The 23,497-nt window shown below is 36.5% G+C and overlaps 1 long non-coding RNA gene across 3 annotated transcripts in view; it reads right to left on the reverse strand.

Annotated features, from left to right (window-relative positions):
* Positions 1 to 23,497, reverse strand: part of LOC103155243 (uncharacterized) — a 116,331-nt gene that overhangs the window by 43,550 nt on the left and 49,284 nt on the right. For all 3 annotated transcript variants that reach the window (XR_001659400.1, XR_001659401.1, XR_001659399.1), the window contains exon 3: positions 16,061 to 16,178. This is a non-coding gene — a long non-coding RNA (uncharacterized LOC103155243). The remainder of the gene's footprint in view (positions 1 to 16,060; positions 16,179 to 23,497) is intronic.

Raw genomic sequence — 23,497 nt, forward strand, 5'->3', positions numbered from 1 at the left:
GGCTTTATGGCCGCATGCTAACAGTGGATGCCATTCGTGTCGACTCATTCAGAATTATATTACTTTGAAACCAGACAGGAAGTGATAATTGTTTTTTTTTTCCACCAGCTTCAGACTTACCTGAACCTGCCCTCAGCCTAATATTAGACGTTAATCCAGGTTCAGCACGCCCAATCCTGACGCACCCTGAGTTTGACATTTCCCTCGGGTTCAGCAGTGACAGCAGCGCTTCAGACGGCTTCCTCCAAGTCGTTTAACCACTTTAGATTATTGCTTTTTTGAGTCAAAACAGGAAGCTGCAGCTGGCAACACATCTAAAGATTGAAATCTGAATGCGACCAGAAGTAATTCTGAACAGGCAACGTGTGCTAATAGGAGATAATAAGCAACAGGATGTAATCAGGAGGCGCATCGCTGTTTCAAGTCAGGAATTGGCCTTTTGGCCGCGTTTCACCAAATGACAACTTCCACTACATGAATCATGTCTGCAAAAAAACAAAATCATAAGTATTTCTGTTCTAGTTTCTGTTGTAAATGTTTTAGTTCACTTGAAATAAGACAAAACTAATAATGACTTTTCAGTGAGACACAGGAGTTTGTTTAAAGTCAATATTTACTTAATATTGGTTTAAAAACAGATTATTTCACTTCTAACACAGGAAAATATCATAAGTGAAATAATCTGACAGTGAAACTAGAACTTTTTCACCAACATTAATGGATTATAGACTTTAAAACAACCTCCTATATGTTACTGAAATGTTAGCTGTAAGTTAGTTTTAAGATATTTTCATGAGAAACTAGATCAGGGGGTCCAAACTTTTTGTCATATGGGTTAAAAATGTTGCATTTTTTTTTTTTTTTTACCAACTGAACAATAAATCATTCAATAATTAAACAGATCAAGTATTCAGACTTGTGGTTGGAAATGATTCTAGATCCAAAACTTTAAAAGGTTTATGCAGATTTGCCTTATCAAAAATATTTTTACTAAATTTCTATATCAATTGGGGGGAAAAATCAACACGATTTAACTGATTCTAATGAATAAAATCAGATTTTAGGTCACTGTCATTGAAAATAATTCTGTATTTAGCTGAATGTAGGAAATTAATTAGCAGATTTTGGTGAAGTAAAAGTTTCTGGTTCTTGAAGAGAAAAAGCAAATCCTTGGTGCTAAAGCCAACATTTGACTGGTCTGTGATAATTTTGTCCTAATTAAAGACACAAAGTCTCCATCTGTATCAAATACCTGAACTTGGGGTCCAAATCTGCATCGTTACTGAGCTGAAGTCAGGGGCCACACACAATCAGTCCAGGGACCACAAATGGCCCCCAGGCCACGCTTTGGACACCCCTAAACTTAAACAAAAATACTGGGTAAGATTTTGCTTTTTTGCAGTGCATATTTGACGTTTGCAGGTTGGAGAACAAAATTATTACAGACTGTAAAGCTTCTCGATATTCCACCAGCATTTCCAGAAGCAAAGAAACACAATCTGGATTATTTGTATGGCGATAATTTGTCCTGAATTCTCTATTCCCTCCATGTGAAGGTTATTTTTTCAAAAGGAGTCGTGATCATTTTGCTTCCAGCTGCGACAATGAATGGATGGCCATTGGAAATTACGCGACACTCTGTAGTATTTGATACTGGAAACAATCTTTTCTCATATTTATGGAAATTCTTCATGGTTTGCTTCGTCATTTAAACTACGGAAATCAGCAGCGATCATCTGTCACCAATTATCTGACGCGTTTCTCTCCAGACTGCTGAAGATTTCACACTTGTGAGAAGATAAGGGTTGTTTATGTTTCCTTTTTTTAATTTCAGCTCAACCAGAATGTATTTTTCACTTGTTTCTTCTTCACCATTTATTACTGCATAGCTGGCAGCAATTTAGCTACAAGCTACAGTTTAGACAGGCAGCCACAGTGGAGGCAACCAAGGAATCAGGTATCAATTACTCTGATGATTTTTCATGTACCCACTTGAGCCTTTTTCATTCTATATTAGAAATACATTAAAAGATGCAAAACATTTCAATTCATTTTTAAATGAGAAAATAAACGTATTGCATAAATTGCAATGACTCGGCATTCCTTTAGTAAATCTGAACCAGGTGAAGCTAAAACTGCCACTTGACAGTTTTGGCTAAAACATTAACAGACAAAGGAGTTTTTATCTTAAATGCACAGATATATATATATATATATATTAGTACAGTCTGGGCTAAATTACTGCTCTCAATAAGTTTGGTTTTCTATCAGCAAACTTCCTGTCAGTTTTTGCTCATTTTATTTTTCCATCATTTTGTACAATTTTATTCAGTTTTCATGACCAAACTGTAACTCTGCTTGCGAAATCTGTTTGTTTTCACAGCGACTTGTGGCTTCTCTGCCCACCTCTGCTTGTTTTTCTTTCAGCCGCATTAATAGCTCTGTAAGCTCTGCAATCAGAATTTCCTTTAAACATTATAATTGATGCTAATCTTATCTTAAGTCTTATGACTTTCTCCACCCTAATAAATGAAATCCCAACAGCTCCACAGTGACTGATTGATGCTTGCGAGCGTGTCTCGATTCGCAGGGTCACGGCGGGGGTCAGCGCTGTCAGTCAAGACGGATGTCAGCGTAAAGCTTCGTCTGTCACTGCAGTCATTGTCAACAAGCCACACTGGACCAGGTTCATTCCAGCAGTCTGGTTTGTAGGTGTGTGTGTGTGTGTGTGTGTGTGTGTGTGTGTGTGTGTGTGTGTGTGTGTGTGTGTGTGTGTGGGAACAGCCCGGCGGATGAGGGGTGTGGGAGGGATCTGCCGTGTTTACCTTGAACATTTAGTTGCCTTGTAAAGGCCGGTAAACACATTCCTGACTTTCTCCTTCTCCTGGGTGTGTGTTCATGCGCGTGTTTCTTCAATTACACAAACGAAATGATAAATAAAGATACAAGTGAGTGACTGTAATTGCAGGGTTTACCGTCAACATGGCATAAGCTCCTGGAAATTTTTTTTTTTTGCATAAAGGCCTCAAGTCAATTTTGTAGTTAACCTTTTAAACTCCAAAACGCTGCAGAATAAATACATTTTGAGTAATAAACCAGGAATTTATTCAAGAGAGCATTAAATGCAAAATCCGACCAAATATTTTTGGTTTAGTTTCTAGTCTAAACATCTTAGTTCACTTGAAATAAGATTAAACTGACTTACAGGTAACTTTTCAGCAAGAAATTAGGTATTTTAAGTTAATATTGATGAAGTTCTAGTTCCGTTGGCAGGTTATTTCACAAGTGATGGCAGTGCGCCGTTACCTAGCAACCACAGTCAAACCCAGCCCGTTACCTAGCAACCCAGTTCCACCAGCAAATTATGTTACTTCTAACAAAACAGTTTTCCCCCATTTTATAAGTGACATAATCTACAAATGGACCTAGTTTATAACTCAAACTAGAAACTGGACAAGTTTACTTTGAACAGTTTTGTGTTTTTGCAGTGTAAGGGAAAATAATATTGAAATATGCACTGCAAAAACCCAAACTCCTATCAAGTATTCTTGGTCTCGTTTCTAGTTCAAATGTCTTATTTACTCCAGAAATAAGACAAAACTAACTTACAAATAACGTTTTGAAAGACATTTCTGTTTGCTTAAGTCAATAATTACTTTTCAGAAAAATGGAGGAGTTTGTTTTTAGTCAGTAATTCCTTATTAATTATCTCACTTATTACATGGAAAAATGTCTTGTTATAAATGAAACAATATACCATATTCAGCAATAATAAAGACGATGCTTAAAACAATCCCCTATATCTTGCTGAAAAGTTACTTTTCAGTTTTGTCACTAAGATATTTGAACTAGAATCTCAACCAGAAAAATCATTTGCAGAAAAATCCTTAAAACAAGTTATGTTTGATTTTAAAGCTGAGGATCAAACTAATGTATGAAACTAATGGATTTCTGTAGTAATGTGTTAATGTTTTATGAGATATCAGTATAGTAAGTCCACTGGATTTACTGTCTGGTTGTAATTCTACAGAGAGAAATTATTTTGATTTGTTTGTAATTTTAAAACTAAATAATATAAAACATCAAACAAGTGAGAATCAAACATTGCAGTAGCAAAACAAAAGAAAGTTATGAATAGTTGAAAAAGGAATTTATGATGTTCTAAATTGATTTTTAACCCTTAATTTAAAATGACTCTGTATTTCGGCTGTTTTGCAGTTTTCTGGAAGTTTGTTCCAGATTTTCGGAGCATAAAAACTGAATGCTGCTTCTCCATGCTTGGTTCTGGTTCTGGATGCAGAGCAGAACCAGAACCAGAAGACCTGAGAGGTCTGGAAGGTCTTTAATGTACTGTGGTGCCAAGTGATTTATAAACTAACAGATATTTTAAGTTTCTCTAAACGTTTTTGGCACTTTAGTCCTTTTAATCCTATAAATGTTCTTCAGGTGATAAAAGGCAGATTTGTAATTGTGTTTTAGACAATAACAGATTCATCCTTTTCACCCTTTGTTAGGATTAAGTGACAGTATAGTACATCATAAAATACAAATGCTAGAAAAGAGAACAAGGCTTTGCAGAGAACTAAAGTAAACATCCAATAAAATATAAAAAAATTGATAAACATGCAAAATTCAGTAACAAAAGTGACCTTAAGGATCTGTTTTAAACACCTTAAACACTGGCAACATAAAGAGTTATGAGCTCTCCAAAATATTTACATGTTGTAACCAATTTAATATTTCAAAATATAGCCCAAATAATCACTGACTTTCAGTCTGATGCCAACATAAACATGGAAACAACGTCGTGAAGCTCTGCCCACATATGAACTCCTGTCCACGTCCTCCTGCTTTGAGTAAATCCGTCCTTTTCAAGTCATTGTTGGTTTGTATTGTCTGGGTGAGTGATAGAAGTGGTTGAAGGAAAAGATTCCCAGAAGGCATTTCCATCCACAGTGACGGCGTTTCAGACAAAACAGCTTCTCAGGCTGAAACGTCACATTACCTCAGTAGCTTCATAAATTAAAGTGTTGATCACCTTTAAAATCAAACATAGCTTTGTCACTTTAAAGATTTCACTGCAAAAACACAAAAATAAGTATTTTTGGTTGAAGAGTCTAGTTTAAATATCCTAGCACACCTAGAATAAGACAAAACTAACTAAAAAGTAACTTTTTAGCAAAATATAGGAGTTTATTTGAGCATAGAATTGCTTAATATTGATGAAAAAGTTCCAGTGGCAAATTATTCCACTTACAAAAAGACATTTTTCTCATTTTATAAATAAAATAATTAATATTTAGGTATTATTGACTAAAAATAAGTTTCTGTACGTTTCTGAAAAGTTACTTTTTAATTAGTTTCGTCTTATTTCCAGTGCACTAAGATGTTTGCACTGGAAACCAAATCAAAAATACTCGGTAGGATTTTCTGTTTTTGGAGTGTATATTTGTATGCACTGTAAAATCACAAAGTTGTACCAAGTAAATTTGTCTCCATTTCTATTTGCAATAGTTTGCTACTGGTAGGTTTGTTTTTCACATGGGAAAGAAATCTTCCCGTTTTATAAGTTTCATAATCTGCCAGTGAAACTAGAAGGTGTTTTTAATCTGTATTAATAAATTGTTGACTAAAATAACCTCCTATATCTTGTTCAAAAGTTACCTGTGAGTTAGTTTTGTTTTATTTCAGGTGTTCTAATATATTTGAACCAAAAACTAGACAAATTTACTTTCAACAATTTTGTATTTTTGCAGTGTATAGGAAATAATTAAATTTACACTGCAAAATCTCCAAATCCAAGTTAAATTGTATTTTTTCAAGTGTACTGAGACATTTGCACTAGAAACTAGACCACAGCTGCTCGGCGTTTTTGCAGTGAACTGACTGAAGGTGAAATGCAGCGGCTGCATCTCACAGCTGAGGCTTCCACCCTGAACGGGAACAATGCCTAAAAGCTGAATATTGGATTTTATATTATTGCTGCAGGGTCAGCAGGTCAAGGAACGTTTTTCCTTTCATTGCTGCTCTTCAGTGGCTCTCAAACCCCTTCCTTCCCATCAATAACCAACATTTATAAACATTCAGAAAGAAAATGTGTCGCCACTGTGAGGAAGACCTTGACTTGTTGAATATGTTCCATCTTTTATTGCATCTTCTCCAAAGCATTTGTCTTATAACATCCAAAGTAAAACTTTTTGTGCATAAAAAACTTTTTGCACTGCATGCAACAGAAAGTTGAGCTTTAATCGACATATTTGAAATAGTTTTCCTTCTCTTCCTGCCTTCTGGGGTGGTCTGCGCTGATCTCTTAACTCTGACATACCAGTCAAAACACCACAGCCTGTGTGTGTAAGCGTGTGTGTAGCTGTGATTCAGAACCTGAGCAAAGGTTTTAACATGCCACTATTTAGGGTTTCTGCAGCATGAGGAGAGGGAAGGGTAATGAGGAAACAACCACTTTGTTGGGGCAAGAGGATTTCTGCTCGGCTGTTTGAGCTTAAACCTTCACTTAAAGGAAAGTGAAGATGAGTGACACTTTCTGACCTCAAAATAAAAACTGCTAAAAACTGTTTTGGGTAAACTGAACCGTCTACAAGTAGCGGCACATTTTCTGTGAACAAAAATTTGATTTTATCCTCCAGATTAATCTTTTCCTTTTAACTTTATGGACGGCATTTTAAGGGAGAAAAGAAGCAACAGGTAAAATAACGCCATCAATAAAATTTTGGATCTGGTACAAGTTCCTACACTGCAAAACTGCAAAATCTTACCAAGAATCTTTGCTTAGTTTCTGATGGAAACATTTTAGTACACTTCAAATACGACAAAACTGACTTACAAATAACTTTTTACAAGATATAAGAGCTGGTTTAAGTAAATAATTCCTTAATATTTTTGGAAAATGCTTGTTCCACTGGCAGGTTATTTCACTTTTTTCCTCAATATTAAGGAATTATGAACTTAAAATAAACAATTTCTTACTGAAAAGTTTCTTGTAAGTCAGTTTTGTCTCATTTCAGGTCTACTAAGATATTTGCACTAGAAAATAAACTAAAATACTTTTAACATTTTCTGTTTTGCAGTGTTTTTGAGGGCCATTACTGATTTCCAGGTTTCTTTAAGACCTGTGCTCCCCAACTCCTTTGCTAAGAATATAAGACATAAGAAACAGCTTTTTATTAAAAAAAGAAACAATTAAATATAACTTATAACCATAATAGGTGCTACAAGATGTCACAGGTTTATTCATAGGGCTGCAACTAAAAATCATTGTAATAATTGATCGTTCTATTGGTTGATTAATTTTACACAAACATGGTCACATTTTGCAGATTTTTTTATTTAACCTCTCAGGCCTTTTTAACAATATTAAACACATTAAAAGATGCATAATAAATAATTAAACACCAATAATAAACATTTTTGTTTGGGGAGGTGTGAATGTTAATCAACCAAAAAGGGAATTCTGGTCCGCCTAAAAAAATATGACATTCAGCTACTAAAAGAATAATTTCTATCAACTAGAAACATTTTGCAGAAGTCCAGTCGTTGAAAGTTCCCATCCTGAGCTGCAGGGCAGCAGAGGAAGTGAAATGATCTTATTGTCTTTCCAGACTGAAAGTTTAGACCAAAATAGTTGCTGATCTGTCAGAGATATTCTTCTTTCCTACGACAGCATCGGTGAATGTAAAATGGTTTTCCAAGGCTTTTACGACCCCGAGGGCCAAGAAACTCGAAGCACCTTGGTGATTATGCAAACTAAAAATTCAGTTCAAGAGGGAAAAACCATCAAAGGAAATATCATTGTAATATCAATAATGTATCATAGGAAACCGGATTTGATGTTTTAATCTCTTCCCTGGATCATTTCCAGCACACCTGGCTGGGCTCAAACAAACACGCAAACAGGATCAGAAACCAATTGGCAGCGGGGATCGCCAAACACTCGCATCCAAAGGAAGTGACAGAGCCGAGCTTTACACGACTTTCTGCGGTCGCCGCTTTCTCTCGACTCCTGAATGGAAGAAAGAAAAGGAAGGACCGCAGCGGGAATACACACAGAGAAAATACAGCCGAGGTAGGAACTGGGAGATTTAAACGCAGACAAAAGGCGGACAAAAATCAAAGCTCTCACTGAAAGACAAAGATAATAGGCGGAGAATACATGAACGGATAAAAGAGAGAGAAGATGTGTTTCCCCCTCCCCCCTCCGTTTGTTGACACGGTGTCAGCTGTGACTACTGGGTTAAGAAAACACTGGAGATTTGTTTGCTCTGTGAGTAAACTAGCCGCTGCTACGCCCTGAGCCGCGCTGCGTTCTCACAGACACACACGCACTGAAATCGCTCATGTTGAGAAAAACAACGTTCGGGGGGCAGGTCGGCTCTTGCAGCAGGGAAACAGTTTGGAGAGCGAGAGGCATTAGGTTGATCCAAGGCGTGGCGCACACTCACTCACCTGGTCAGGTAGGCAGGGCTGCAGGGACCGCCGCTGCTCAACACATTTCTGTAAAATCTTTTTTTAATCATTTTTCTGCTGGATTTCATTGTAACTTATCAGATAGTCGTCCTCAAGAAGCTCGACTGATCACAGCAAAAATACCAACAACAACAAAAAGAATAGCAGCAAAAAACTGTCTTGTAAATTCAGAGCATGAGAGCCACTCTAAGAAAACTCTTAAAAATTACACGGATAAAGTTGTAATTTTTTGAGAATGAAGTTGTGTTACAAGAAAGTCACTAATATACAAAACTAGCGGAAAGCATCTTTAATAATGGAAAATAAATGGCAGGATTTGGACGTTTCCACATTGTTGAAATTGTTGAGCAGGTAGATTATGGATTTGCTATTTTCTAGCTCAATGAAGTAATTATATCACCTTCAGCTAGAAAAATCCTGTTTATATCAAATATATTTTCAATCATCGACTGTATGGTATTAAGTTTTTTTTATAATTTTGTGTTTTCATTATGTAAAGCACCTTGCTGCTGAAATGTGCTATATAAATACACTTTATTGATTGATAGAAATATGATTTTAAATAAATTTGACTTCGTAATTTAATGCCTTGGAATCGGGCCTCTGTCTCTTTAAAAACTCCTGCTGTTTCTGTAACTTTGCCTTCAGGAAGTCATCCCAACATGGCTACTCTATTAACCCTTTAACACGTTTTCACCAGAGTTTCACTGAGCGGCAGCTCCTATAATGAGCTCCACCAGGTGTTTGCTAATTGCTGCTGGCTAGTCTGAAGGAGCTGAGTGAGGGAGCCGCAGGGAAATCACAGAAACGTAGAAACTGCAGCTCTGAGGCGGAGCTGCGCCTCGAAGGCGGAGCTAGGTCCACCCAGCCATTTTGCACAACTGAATGGTTGCCATGGAGACTAAAGGATTTCTCAATCATGCATGAAAGAATCAAAGCAACACTCCAGGTTTGTTTTTGATAAGGGGATAACATTATAACATGATGAAAAATGTTGACTTTACAGTATCCTGTCCCTTTAATAAACCAAAATCTGTGCTAAAATGTGATTTTTCTTAATTTTGTTTTGCTGAGTTTCACCTGCCTTTGTTTTAAAAAAATTATGTTTAGTGAAATTATTCTGAATAAAACAACAATTGAAAATAAATGTATGTCTCACCCCTCACATTTGTGCGACGTTCTGCAAAACTTCAACAAAATATGTTAATGTGAAGGCTGGATGATAGGCAGCTAAATTTATTTTTAGGACATGAATATGTCAGGGATTTCCGTTTCATGTCGTTAATTAGATTAGCTAGTTCAACATGGGCTGATTTTTTTTTACGTTTGTGAGACTGTTTAACCCCCTTTAACCCGTTAATAAGCTTCTGCATGTCGTTAATAACATTTGAGAGGCATTAAAACACTGATCTGTTGGTGTCTGCATGCAGCAGGCAGAGCTGTCATCGGTTTAATGCAGAACTCGTCTGTCTGACATTAGCATTGAACCCTTTTTAAAATACCAATAATCCCTTCCCATGACATGCGACCTGCCTTTACAAACAAAAATTCAGACATAAACACGTCTGTTATTACAGCAGAAAGTGTCATTAGGTGACTTTATCAACAGTCTGTGAAAATTTACCTGCACAAATTACTGACACTCAGAAATAAATATAACCATTTATCAAAATATTAGTGTTTTTATTGTATTTGTTGAAAAACTATTCATGCCTCTTGAACTTTCCCATATTACAGCCACAAACATAAATATATTTATTGCCATTTAATGTGAAAAACCAGCACAAAGCAGAACAGACATGCTGCAGGTTACCGTTCACAATGTGCCACATCAAAGGGAAAATAAAGAAAAACCATTGAAAAACAACTAAAAACCACATTGTTTCTCGCTCTGTGATGGCTACGCTACACTCAGACTCGTTGCCATAGCAACTGACAACAACAACACTAATGCATCATAATCCAACACCAAAAAACACTCAAACATTTCCCACAGAGGGTTATTTAGTAACAGTCCGTTACAGTTTTATGTTTTTAGGCTTGGTGTTTATTTTGTGATTATTAATAAGTGATCGCTCTGGTGGATTAGCTACCGCTGCTATTAACTGAGCTAACACAGCAGTTGTTGATTAGCTAATTTAAACATCTGCTCTACTGATGATCTGTGGATCAAATGTTTTTTTAATTTTTAACTGAACCAAAACACACAGAATTCCACAGAGCATCTACATGGTAAGATTGTCAAAGTCAAGCTAGCATACCTGAGCTACTTCCCTCTCCCTTGCTACTTTTCTTAAATTAACTTTTTTCTGACCTCGTTATCTAGTTCTCAAAGTGCTGACAATTAGTAGCAAAGCACTGCATCCCTTTTTCTTTTATATATCAGGCGTATATTTAAGATTTAGTGCATCATGTTGACAACTTTACAGCTAAAACTAATGCTAGTCATCGTTAGCGAGCAGCTTTTTAGCCTTCAGCAGGGATGGGGGCGGGATCATGTATGTGTGACATCACTTTCCATCTTGTCTATGCAACCATGAAGTATAAAGAAAATTACACATAAATCAAAACATTTTTTACAGCTTTTTACAGCTAAAATAGATTTTTCTACAACGCATCAGTGAAATAAAGGATTATTTATCCTATTTTAATACGTTAGCCTTGTGCTAACGTTTTGGTGGAACGTTAGCACACCTGATATCAGAAAATCAATTATTTCACTAAATTTCTTCATCAGTCACATCAGTTTTCATACATATACACATAAAGCAAAAAAAAAATTTAAAGTTTTACTTCCTACAGTAAATTTAGTTTCTTATGCTAATCTCTTCATCCAGCTGAAACTTCAACATTCACACATGACATATTGTGATTTGTTGTGTGCAAAGCATGTTTTGGTATTCAGATCGCGCTCTGTCTCTCTCTCTACTTTAGAAATGAACATATGGAAGGGCGGTAGAAGAAAAACGGTAGAAGGGGAGTGCCCAGTCTGCTATCTGTCATGCAGAGGGATATATTTATCAGAGCTGCTTTTAAAAAAAGAAAAACATCTCACTCTGGAAGCCGCTATTTGGCTCCCGCCGGGCAATTGCGGCAGTGAGATACATTAGACCTGGTTTGGTTTGTTTTGGTTGTTTGGAGATGCTACAATTATGAGATACGGGGGGGTTGAGTCTGAATACGGTCAGTTTGTTATTTTTTATTTTCATACAGCAGCGCCTACATGTCATCTCCTTTGCTTTTGCTTCCTTTCTCCATGTTTTGTTTTCTTCTCCCTGATCTTCATTTTACACTTCAGCTCCATTTTTAACGGGAAGCTGAGTCTGTTGAGCCATTCGCTGCGTTTCTATGACCAATGTGAGCAAATCTGTCTATATTTTGCTGATGTCAAAAAAACCACAATTTCTAAATAACAATTTAAATTAAAATCACAAGTGAATAATAAAAATAATGTCAGTAACAGATAGTAAACATTTACATAAGATTATATTCATAATTCAGCCAATCAGAGGAGACGTCAGGTGCTAATTCTGTACAATTTCCCCAAAAGTAGGCGGGGCTTAGTTGGGAGCCCCGCCTACTTTTGGGGAAATTGTAGTTGGCAGTTTTAAAGAAGAGCTAATGAAAAATAATAATAAAAAAAATAAAATTACAAGAATAAACTTGCATGAGAATAAAGTTAAAATAATACAAGAATAAAGTTGTATTACAAGAAAAAGTTATAATAGTACAAGAATAAAGTAAGTCATAGTATTATGACTATGAAGTTGTAGTACTACAAGAATAAAGTTATAAAATTACGACTTTATTCTTGCATTATTTTGCCTGTATTCTCATACAACTTTACGCTATATTATAACTTTATTCCCCTAATATTATGACTTTATACATGTATTATTTTGTCTTTTTTCTTGTACGAGTTTATTGAGAATTCTCATTATAAAGAGAATATTCTCATGAATGAGAATATTCTTATTCTCATTCATGAGAATAAATTATTTTATAAATGATTTTATTCTGATAGTCATTTATAATATTGCAAAGTATTTTGTTCTAATGTTTTGTAATATTAGAACAAAATGTGTTATGAGAATAAAATTTTAGTATTTTTTTTTTAATTAGTATGGCTATAATACTCCATCATAGATTTAGAAAACTTATGTTAAGATATTTTTGCTTCTAATACAAAATCATTTAAGATTTCAAATCTGTATCCAAAACTTAGTTTCTCCTAAAAATAAAAACACAAAAAATGTTAAAAGACAGATCACCTTATATCTATATAAAATCAAATTTTAAATCTGCCTTCCTAAGCTTGAAGTCAGTTTTAAAAAGAAAAACTGAAGCAGGAGGATAACAGTGAATGCTCCGAAGTAAAGTCAGGGTGTAGTTTCTCTAATCCTCTCTCTCCCTGTAGAACAGGCAGATGGTTATGACAAATAAAAGGGTGCAACAGGAGTGTCAGAGTGAGTGTGTGTGTGTGTGTGTGTGTGTGTGTGTGTGTGTGTGCATGCGTGCGTGCGTGTGTGTGTGCGTCTGTTTCAAAGGCTCTCCTTTAATTCTGCAGCCCAGCAGGACACATTCTCTGACACACAGTTGCACAGAAATAACCCAGAAGAAGTTAATCTGGAGGAGTGTGAGCAGTGGCGTCTCTTCAGGCTGAGGTTCGGCCTTTAATCAACATTATCACTCTGTTTTTTTTAAAGACAGCGATTTACGTCACAGGTTTAAAAGTTCAAACATTCAGAGATTCAGTGACTCATCGCTGCAACAAGGATGATTCAGCAAATCAGAAAATGTCAACAGAGACATTTAAATCCAAATGACTGCCACTTAGCTAGCTAGCATTTAGCTGCTATGCACCACAATCTGGAACAAACTTCCAGAAAACTGAAAAACTGCTTCAGACTGGTTTCCTGAACACGACAAGGAGTTCACGGAGCTCGAATGGCCTCCACAACCACCAGATCTCAGTCCAATACAGAACCTTTGGAACGTGGTGGAGCGGGCTGTTAGCATCCTGGATGTGCAGCCGACAAATCGGCAGCAACTGTGTGATGCTATCAGGTCAGTATGGACCAGACTCTCTGAGGAATGTCTCCAGAATATATGCCACGAAGGATTAAGGCGGTTCTCAAGGCAGAAGGGGGTCCAACCCGGTACTAGCCAGGTGTACCTAATAAAGTGGCCGGTGGGTGCATCTTCTTATGCGGCCCTTTTGACTCCAAAGAGACGGATAAATGGATAACAGTCGTGTGCTTCAGAATCATTTCATCAATGAAGCCAAAGGAGTTTTTCTCTGCAAACTGGGACACAAAGATCAACAGATGTTTCAACGCTAATAATGCATAATTATGAGTTTACTGCAAATTATCTGCAAAAATAGTCAAGAATATTGAGTTCAAGTGATTCTAACTTCTTCTGCTTTAATGCCAAGTTAATTTGTGATCGAGTAACAAAAATCAACATGAACTTAATTAGCTTTGAAAATATTAAGTTGTTAAATGTTTAATTATAAAGAGACTGGGAACATTTATGTTATTTCTCAGGAAAATGTCTTTCTGGACAGTAAAGTCAATATTTCCCATTAACACAAAAGAACATAGTGAATTCCCCAGTTTACTCCTACACACACACACACACACACACACACACACACAGGAGAGCAGACACAAACACAGGCTTAGGCAGATGTAGGCACAGCCAAACACACACAGAGCAGCTGTTTAAACTGGAGAGAATCCACTTCGCTGAATGACGGCCTCGATGCAAACATGGACCAAAACAAACAAGCGTCAACGAAGAGACAAGATTGAGGTTAAAAGTATTGGAAATTACAAAAAACTAATTTGTTTTTGCATTACAGCAGCAATCAAGCTTGTTGATTCTGTAAAATAAAAACAAAATGTTTTGGATGAACATTGTTAGAGTCATGAGTTAATGAATATTTCTGAAATTTTGAATACAAACTGATGGTTTTGTTTTTATTTTAAAGGTAGAAGTGATTAAAAAAGAAGATGCTGCTGCAGGTGAGAAACATGCAGGAACATGAACACAACCCAAATAAAAAAATACTCCTGAATGTGTTTTAAAGGTTATTTCCTACAGCGGGACACTAAAAAAAACACCTCAATTAATTAAAACATAATTACATTTCTAATTTAATCTGCTTGATTCATCTTTGTAGACATAAATTAATGAGAGATGATGGAATAATCAGATGATAGGAGATGAAAAAAATTCATTAAAGTCACAAACATTTGCTATTAGACATTTATAATCTCTTGTGAATTTATGACTTTGCTGTTATTTTATGACGACTTGGTAACTTTATTTGAAGGGGTGAGCATATGACTTATATGACTGCTGTCATGAAGTGTCATCCTGTAAATAATGCAACTTTTAATGCAACGTTGCACTAAAAGTTAATCATTTACCAAATAATGCAAAGTTGCACTCAGGCCTCTCAAAATAAATGTTGCTGGATGATAAATTGTTCCAGAAGTTATTGTGATAAACAACAATATTTTTATTTAGAGAGCATTTTCAAGTAATTTAGTGGTAATTATATAATAATTAAAGAATCTTCTCAAATATCAATAAACTTTAAATTCTAATGGAAATTTAACACTGAAACTGGAAGACATTTAAATATCCAAAAGGCCTAAAAACAAATAAAATTAATCAAGACGTCTGTGAACATAATTATCCTTGTTGAGACCAAGAGACCAAACTGAAGACTTTTATCATCCAGTTTGATAGAAAAGAGAAAATCAATAAATTATGCAAATGGAAATTGAGTTTGTTCTAATTTATAATGCAACTTATTGATTTATTGCTTATTGCAAAAGGCACTAAATATTGCATCAAAAGTCCACAAAAAGTGTCAACTTTGCATTATTCGGTGAACAATGACACTTTTAATGGACTTGTAATTAAAGTTTTAATTGAACTTTGCATTAAAAGTGTCATTTTTTACTGAATAAACCTTCATACATTCCCTCATGTTCCTGACGGTGCTTTGCCCTTTATTCTCATAATTTTATTTAATTTTTTGGCCCTGATCCTCGGTCCTAGTAAACCAAACTGCTTCTTTTCTTTAATCAATTATTTTGAAACTTTTCTGTCTTTTCTCAGCTTATAATTTATTTTTAAAATGTTTTTACTTTACTTTGAAAAGGTTTGAATAAAGAAACGAGCCGCTGATGAACAAAGTAAAAACTTAATGAGCCGTCGGACTGTAAAAGCGCGCGTGTGTGTGTGTGTGAGCGCGGCTACGGCTGAGTGTGCTTTATCTGGTTTTATCTTTCCACCCCTCCTCTCTCTCTCTCTCAGGATTAAACATGTTTATCAATTATCACTCCATCTTGCCTCCAGCTCTCAGCACGCCACGCAGCTAATTGAATCATTTAACAATCGCTGCTCCTCTGGGAGTGTGTGTGTGTGTGTGTGTGTGTGTGTGTGTGTGTGCGTGCGTTAGGGGTGAGAGTGGGGAGTTGTTTGCAAACATGATAATGCCCTTGGGTGCCTGCAATGCACTTGTCAGATATGTTTATTAATTTATGACACACACACTCACAGATGGGTCCTGGCGTGTGTGTTGGCGCACCATGTGTTGGTCACGGCTGGGGGCCTCCCCTGTTGTCTCACCAGCAACTGGTTGGTGGACGGCTCGTTTCCAGGATCTGTAGATGCGTCTGTTGCAAAGGAGCAGAAAAATTAGTCTTTACGTATTTTGGATAAACACAAATTTAATCTACAACCTGATGCTGCGTTACAAAAATCTCTAGAAATTTAACTTTCATTTCATCCTGGTAGAATCGGGATTAAACATAACACTTTAAGCCTTTGTAACATTGTTTCCTCATCAGTGATGTTGGTGCGTTATCAAAAAAATGTCATACTGTGGGCGTATGGGGAAAAATGAAGTTTACGAAAAGTTGAGATTAAAAGTCCTAATATTGCAAGAAAAGTCATAAAATTACAAGAAAAAAGTCAAAATAATATATTTCATATATATATATATATATATATATATATATATTATGAATATCCAATATTCATAATATTCTGACTATTCTTGTAATGCTTTGATTTATCTTTGTAATATTACTTTATTTTTCTCTTAGTATGGTCCCAATACTTTGTCATATTGTGGGATCAATATTACAAAGAAGCATTTCTCCAAACTATTTTATTTTTACTTTTTGTGCTAATTATTTTTTTGACAGAAACATGAATTTGTGCGTTTGGGTGCATCAGAAGCAGAAGCTCGTCCTCAGCCCTGCTCGTTTCCTTTCCCGTCGCTCCGTCTGACCATCTCATCTCAACGCCGTCATTGATTACGGCTGATCCACTTCCAGCTGCTAGCCTAGCATTAAGCGTTCTCAGGTGAAGTGTGGACACATTAATTGATTGCTGTCATCAGTGATTGTGAACGCATGAACCCGTTATTAACGGCGGGCTTCATCAACTGTCGAGCAAACACACAATCAGAACTGCTTTCACTGCACCCGTTAGCTGGAGTTTCACTTTTTTACTCCACAAGAGGGAAAAAAGGAATAATTGTAATTGTTTTTGTCTGATTTGGAGGCATCATCAGACCCAAACCTACATCTAAAATGCCTGAGGTTTAAATTCTCATGCACATCCATGTGGGTTTAGTTTTTATTAGAAACGTCTGTCAGTGCAATGAACTATGAAATAGTGAGACTTTCAGGAAAAAAATTACATTCAATCTGATTTTTAAATCCATTTTAATACGATAAAAAGGCCGGACTCTGATCCCAGCATCCCAGATGTTTCTGTTTCTACTACATTTTTATTTTTATTGATATATACAGATCATTGTTGCTTTTATTCAATTATTCGACTTAGAGAGTTGCCATTTTTTAAACTTTGTTTTGCTTTCTTCTGTCCACAATGACAATAACAGGAATTCTGATTCGGACGGAAAAGCAAACTCTGGAATGCATATGAAAATGGCAAACGGACCAGAAACCGCTCCAAAAACAGGAAGAGAACAGGGCATTCTGGGTAAATAAAACCAGAACAAACCCATGAATCCAACAACCGCTAAAATCTGACCCTACTCCAGGAGGAAGTTGTGCTCAGTAGATGCATTTTCCTGATAAATGTGCACAAAACTATCAATAGTTTGCTAATGTCAACACAATTTGGCAATACCATTAGATAAAAAACAAAATCACACATGAATAAGTTTGTTCACGTGATAAGAAGTCATTAAAGAACAGATCATCTTCCAACTACTTCCTGTCATCCTCTTCGTCATTTCTGACAGTAGTAACATCTGGTTGCTGATCATGTGTTTCAATTGCAGTTTTACAAAATACATGCTAACATGCAAAAGCTTTAATTACAGACATGAGTTTTTCCGAAATTGCAAATTTATTAGCGTAATTTCCATTTGTGCAAATATACGATCAATGGAAACGCAGATAGTTTATTCTTCAGAGGTTTTCATGTCGTTTCCTTCAGTGTTTCTTGTTGCAGCGCCCCTACAGGTGAGGAGAGGAACAGGTTTTTCAAAGAGTTTGATTTGTTTGGGACAGTGCCCTGTGAAAGAGAAACACAGCAGCTGAAAATGTAACAAATGTTGCATTTTGGTCCCTAATTGAACCGAATCCACCAAACTATCAGGTGTGAAAACGGCGTAAAACATTTACAGCTTTGGACATTTTGACCAAGCCAGAAGGTTTTTGGTTTGCTTTGCTCTTCCTGATGTTGCAGCTGTTTTGTTTAGCTAAAAACACAAAAATGAAAGAAAGGATCTTAAATCTTGTGCGAAATCCTTACAGTACATAGAGTATGTGTCAAAGTGTCGGACTGAAAGCTTTCCCAGAGTGAATCATGAAGAGAATCAACAGAACCGAAAGAAACCCCCAGCCGACCACCTTCTTCACCGTCACCATGACAACCACCGCCCCGCCTTATTCTGGGATGTCCTGTAGTTATGTTCTTCAATTATGTCTCACTCTTTAATGTTGGTGCTGCACATTGATATTTAGTCAACCGCTGCAATTTTAGCTGCTGCGTTGAAATGTAACTGTCTCACCCGGGAATCAAAGGACGGCGAGATCCTCCTGAGGCGACGGCAGGCAGAGATGAACATTTATTCCCGTTTCCTTTCAGGCTACATCTGCAATTTGATTCGAAACACGGAGGGTTTTTCAGCATGCCAAGCAACTTTCAAGGAAAATGTTTTGTATGGTAATTTATCCACCGTCTGTGAGATTTAACATTTTTATCCCCACTTTAACTCCATGAGAATATTTAAAGACAAGAATCTACAGTAGGTATTAGGTGTAGCGAGTACAGAGAAAAAATGCGTTGTCATGATATTCATTTACTGTAAATAGGAAAATATTTCAAAAATAATAAAGACATGGGTCAAATGGGCCCCATGCAAGACCGTCTTTAGGCCCAATCATGGCCCTGTATTAAATGCCAATATAATTTTAAGCAGATTCATTCTGGCTGAAATTTGGGACCCATACTGGTTGCACAATTTGAAATAAATGTATTGACCCCCATCATTTCAGTGCATGTGACCTCCATGGGGATCCCTGCTGTTTCTTTGAGAATAGACTGGATATTTGCAGATTTTTTTGTAGAACGTAACTCCAAAGTATTCATGAAAAATCATCAGATTTGCTGATTTCCTTCATAGCACATATCTAAAATAATCAAAATAAATGCAGTTGTGAAGCTATTTCAAGGCAATGCTACTGGCTTTGCAAAGTAGCCAATCCAGGAACACCTTTTATTTTAGTTGGTGCTGATTGGCTGCGATAAAGATAAGGAAGACTGTAGATGTAGGTTTCTGCAACAGATGGTTTCCACTGTATATATTAATGAGTATTAAGTACATTTGTTGTTTGAACTATCAAAATGAGTCGTTATTTGAGAGGGAGGCTCATTGATTTCAGCTCTTCACTGGTAGTTGTGGTCCATTAAACAACAGATATTGGTGGCCATCTAAACACTGTATTTAGAAAGTAAGCTGCTGGGGCCGCATGGCACAACCCAATCCAGATGACTGGCTGGTTGCCCAATAATCTACCAGATGATTGGACAGATTAGATGATCTGAGTTTATCACACATTGCTTAAGAACCTACCAGGCATTTAATTGATATAAAGTCTGAACTCTGATGATCAGGATCTTGGTATTATTGCCGATGTTGAGGCAGATTTGCTGCAGTGTAAGGTGTAAAATCGAGCCATCCAGATTCACTAGCCTGAGGTGAACTTTTGAAGATGCTCCTTCTTAATTGCCTTGAATACTTTTGTTGATTTAATTTCTTCACTGCAGAAAATGAGCTGGAAATTATTTGCCTTTCATATAAAACATAAATCAATCTGTAGCTAGCATGGTAAAGGATGCTTGCCATGTTCCTAGAAAAGACATGAAACCCAGACACGCACACACTCCACCCACACAAAGGAATCTCCCTCAGCCCGAGGTGGCCACCACCCAACACAGGTTTGCAAATGTTGCATTGTACGCTGAAGGCGGTCCACAGGTGCGATAGGATGACCTTTCAATCACACGCACACCTTGTAAGACCGACGAAATGAGAGAGATAAAAAGAGAGAGTTCATGCAGAATAGGCCCAGAGCCAGAAAATCCATTTATCTTATCCGGTGAACATGTGTATGTCTCCTCTGTCTGACAAGCTTTGATTTACTGTTTGGCACGTTAGGCGGACAAAAGTTGGCTTGAGATAAATCGAGTCGTCATGTTAGAGAGGGAAAGACCCACGAACGTGTCAATTTGGTCACAGTGGCTTTGTTCACCCTGTCATTATCCGCCTTCTTTGTCTTTTGTAACTTAACCGACTTAATATCAAAGTTTATAACATGACATTCATGGTGAATTTAGTTTTATAGCAAATCAAACCTGAATGAAAAGACTGTTTATGTGCAACAGCTGTCAGAACAGTGGAGTAATAAAACTCAGTGTAAACTGGATTAGTGGCTGAGTTTTGGTCCAACAAGTTACGACCAGCCGCCGACGGTGTCTGCATGTGCTGAGAGACGCGGCGTACCTCGGTTAAGCTGTGCTAAAATATTTTAATCAGCCACACCATCTATCACAAATCAGTCAGGCTCATAACCACAACATCAATATGAAGGTTGGAGGCTTTTCATTGAGGGAGATTTTTCTAAATTTTTCAGTATTAAAAAACCAAAACACAATCAAGCAAAAATAATACTTTTAATTCGACTCTACAAACTTCTACTAAAAGGAAAAGTTTCAGGCATTTTTAGCAATTCAGTTTATAACTCCAGCTTACAATAAATACACTCAAGTTTCTTTGCAAAACAGCAGTTCAATCATCCAAACAAATCCCAGACTATAATTCAAATTGGTCAAAGAAAATTGCTGAGTTTGCAGCAATTCCTCATGTTTAGTTTCACATCCGAGGGAAACGGAGAAACGAGAAACTGAAATCTTACAACACCAGAAACACTGGACCAAAAACTGGACCAAAATGTTAAAAAGAAACTAAGGCAGACCAAACATGTCAGCAAACTACTAGTATAATCAAACCGAGGCAGTTTTCACATTCAAAGTTTCAAATGTTCCATCATCCAAGGGAGAAAATGACAATATTCTACTATGTCTGAACAGTTATTAATACTGAAAGTGATGAGTAATCATTGTTTTCTTCAAAGCTTTCTTAGTTAGCAAAACAACATTATTCATGGGAGAGAAACGGTGTACCACAGGGCTCCGTTCTTGGTCCTCTTATTCTCTATTCCAATAAATAAATTGTGATAATTTGTCAAATGCTTTTTTTCATTTTTGTGCAGATGACTTAGTAATCTACTGCTGCTGTTCTTCACTTTTACAGGCCGTGGAGTTCTTAGTCTGGTTTTAATGTAGCCCAGGCTTGTTTGCAGACTGTGAAGCTGGTTTTGAATGTGGATAAAATGAAAGCAATGGTTTTTTCCTAGTCACTGCTCAAATTGAGTTTGTTAGTAATTACAAATACCTTGATTTTATTTTAGGCAATGAGCTTTCTTTTAAAAAGCACAAAATTTGTCACAAACACTGAAAATGAAGACTGGATTTTATTATTGTAATGGATTTCTCTCTCAAAGCTAGAAATTGGGATCAGCCACATCGTTACCACTGCTGGATTATGGAGACGTTTTAAATATGAAGGTTTTGACTTAACGTTGAGCTTTAAGGTTTGTAACAGGTCAACTTGTTTGGTCATGGAGGATGGTTTTATGATGTTCAGCACTTCGAACTGCCTCGTTGCTGAAATGTGCTAAACAAATAAACTTGATTGCAGGAAAATTACTGGATGGTTTTTATCAACCCAACTGACATTTATGATCACACAGAAAATACAGTTACAGCATTTATGGCCTTATGTGTCTCAAAAGCATAATTTTAGCTGAGATTAATGTCCTCGCATGGTAAATGCTGGTTTGACGCCTGTCAAACATACCGTCTTGTCCTCAGGCAAGACACCAAACCCAAAGATGAATGAGTGAATAAGAAACATTGTGAAGCACTCCGAGTCTGAAGGTGGTCTGTAGTGAACATGCCTGACACGAACAAAGCTGGAGGAGCCTGAGTGACGATGACATGTTCTGACAGTGGAAAGATTATTGAGAAAAAAAGAAAAGCACGTATTTCATGAAACGTTTTACAGCCATATCGTCCTGCCTTCGCAGCAGCTTTTTGGACCCGGGTGGAGAAAGGAAAATTATATTTACTGAAAATAAGACAATGGTATGGTAAGTCAACAACAAAACGCTTGTTTTTCCCAGCAGTCTTTGTGCAGTGAATACAGCGGTTAGACCAGCTGGAGCTCCACCGGGGTTGCTAGGAGACCAGCTGGAGCTCCACCGGGGTTGCTAGGAGACCAGCGAGGCTTGGCTGGGGTTGCTAGGCAACAGGGCAGTGCCAGTTGAATGTCACATTGGGAGGTTTTTGAAACGACTCATTTTCCAGCCATCAAGAAGTATGAACTCATTGCCAAAAAATAGCTGGCTGTTTTATTTAAGAGCTTTGGCTCCTTTTAGACGTCCATGTGAACAGCTGAAGGTTTCAGCTGAGGTTAAAGAGTTACATTTTAAGATTTTAAGGCAAAGAATCAATTTCCTGCTAATGGCAGACTTTAGCCGATCGTTCTTCAACGTCTGAACTAATTTCTTTAATTAAAATCTTAATTGTTTTAACCTCTTAGATTTTTAGAAACTTTCTCTGAAGGACTTTCCAAGTAATCTACACTTCTAAGAGAGTGCTGTAAAAAAACCAACTCAAGGCAATAATCAACAATAAACAGAAATTAATAGGCCATTTGACACTACTTATAGAAAATGTAGGTAAAAGTGTTTGGATATTTTAGCCTACGTGACATTGGAACATTTTCATGTGTAAATTGGAGAAAAATAATTAAAAATCTAACCTGAGCACCAAAAAAAATCCAAAAAAAGCTTTTAAAGTTTTTAAAAATCAGACCAAAAACAATCAAGTTCATGTTGGTAAAAACAAAAATACAAACCAAACTCAAGACATTAATAATCCATAAAGAGAAATTAATGGGCCTCATTTTTAATAAAAATTAAAAAAAAAACACTCCTCAGCTACTTATATATGTAGGTAAAGTATGTACAATATTAGCCACAACATTTTGTGTGGATTAGAGAAAATCCATTATAAACTTTAACTTTTGCACCCAGTTTATAAGAAACATAGAATTTTATTCAAAATTGTGTTTGGCAAACAAGGCAAAAAAAGTCAGCGGTTTTCTTTTATGGTTATGTCCAAATTCTAATTTGTGTTATTTATTTGTCACATATTTTTAAATCAACAAAAGTAATTACAGCTGCTGCGTGTTGGACCCACAGTTCAGATGAAGACATGCGGGCTGCTCCAGCTGAGCTCAGGTTCTTGTTTATTTTTGCTCCAGTTCAGCAGAAGAAATGGGTTCATTTTCAATTTGGTGATGGGGCAAAAGTTTGAAACGTAC

The sequence above is a fragment of the Poecilia formosa genome, unplaced genomic scaffold, assembly GCF_000485575.1.
Source record: "Poecilia formosa unplaced genomic scaffold, Poecilia_formosa-5.1.2 Scaffold419, whole genome shotgun sequence".
NCBI classification, from domain to species: Eukaryota; Metazoa; Chordata; class Actinopteri; order Cyprinodontiformes; family Poeciliidae; genus Poecilia; species Poecilia formosa.